General features: G+C 46.2%; 1 pseudogene; it reads right to left on the bottom strand.

Annotated features, from left to right (window-relative positions):
- Positions 1-938: 938 nt before the first annotated feature.
- On the bottom strand, positions 939-1,527 carry LOC138174736 (transcription initiation factor TFIID subunit 10 pseudogene; annotated as a pseudogene).
- Between the last annotated feature and the right edge of the window lie 227 nt (positions 1,528-1,754).

Below are 1,754 nucleotides of genomic sequence, written 5' to 3'. Positions count from 1 at the left end.
TTTCTCCTGTTCTCTGAATGTCTGTACATTATCATTTACTATTCCCAGAAATTTCTCTTTCATGATAAAAGATACCATGAAGTCTAGAGGATACTTAAGATAATATGATTTCACTCTATTTTAATTAGATGTTTCTGAATCTGGTGGGGGGGGGGGGGGGAAAGACATTTCTTTCCTCATACACAATGCAATTGATTTAATCAAATGACAAGCAAACAGAAACCAAAGATATATAAGGCACTACCATTCTTCAGGTGGCCCAGTTTGGGGACCCATTGCTCTCAGGTTACATATTTAGTCAGTTGCCAGATCTCATTGTTTCTACATCCACAACATCTCTTGCATCTGACCTCTCATCTCTACTCACCCAACCACCATTTTAATTCAGACCCTCCTTGCCTCCTGCCTAGCCTATTGCAGTGGCCCCCAAATGGTCTCCTCCATCTCAAGTCTCTCCACACTTCAATACATTCTCTTTACACCTGGTCAAAATGATCTGACCCTGTCCCATACCGTCTTAATAAGATCTAGTGGCTCCCTATGACTTTTGGATCTAGTATAAACTGCTTTGTTGAGCATTTAAATGTATCTTTAAACCTTACTAGAGATTACTCTTGCACCACTCTTTACAATCCAACCAAGCTGGCCTCCTCATTTCTCATACTCCCCACTGCACCTGCCATGCCTTCTGCTTTTTTGTACTTCTTGTTCCCCAGGCCTGAAATGAGCTTCCTTTTCACCTCAACTTCACAGAATAGGAGCTTTTCTCCAAGGTGTAGATCAAACATCATCTTCTACAAGAAGGCTTTATTTTTTTTTCTCAGTCACAGTAAAAGTTTATTATGAAAACAGGCTGGTGTGGGGTGGGTGGGGAGGAAGGAACGGGACAAATGTGTATGAACCCACACACATCCCGGCCAGCCTGGGAAGAGGTGAGCTTATGTGAAATCATGTGGCATCTTGATGTTCAAGCGATACTGGCTGAGTGTAGGGCTCAGGTCTTCCATGGTCAGGGTATACTTTCTGTCCTTACTCTTGCTCCTGGAGCTGCCAGAGGCAGTGCCCTTCATCTTGCAGTGTTGTAAAGCATCATTGGCAATGTCAGAGATGAACTTCTGGGCTTCCAGGGAGATGAGCTGGACAATTCTGGGATTTGAGGCTTTAAAAGCAGCACGGTTCAGGTAGTAGCCAGTAACAGCATCTGGAATTGTAGGTGTGTAGTCTTCCAATTACATTACGAAGTCCACCGGGGACGTACTAAACACCACAGGCTTGACCTCTCCATTGGCAGCACCAGGTAACATATACACCACCCATTAAACAAGGCATCTTCATGGGGGGCAGTACCCCCAGATGCGGATACAGGGAACCCGGGCCAGGGCCGGGGCATGCACCTCCCGCGGGGCTGGCCTTGCTCACGGCTGGGGTGAGAACTGGAGCCAGTGCTGGGGTCGGGAGTCAGAGCCGGCCTGGCGGGTCACTGGCAGGGGCCACGACCACCTCGGGATCCGCACCACTGCTACTCATGGTGCCGGGCAAGGGGGTCCAAGAAGGCTTTCTTGATTCCCCCAACTACTAGTGCTCTACCTCAGTAACATATTTATTTCTAAATATATATTTCATTTATATCCATGTCTCCCCCAATAAAATATAGATTAGGGATTTTTTCCCCTCTTTTTGCATTTCCTAACACTCCCCTCCCCCTTTCCCAGCACCAGACGAAGTATTTGGTAGTTAGTAAATACTTCATAAAA

Source organism: Petaurus breviceps, unplaced genomic scaffold (genome assembly GCF_028583685.1).
Source record: "Petaurus breviceps papuanus isolate PSGF00001 unplaced genomic scaffold, PetGlider_PUasm1.0 76, whole genome shotgun sequence".
Classification (NCBI taxonomy): domain Eukaryota; kingdom Metazoa; phylum Chordata; class Mammalia; order Diprotodontia; family Petauridae; genus Petaurus; species Petaurus breviceps.
This window is presented reverse-complemented; position numbering and strand designations above follow the sequence as displayed.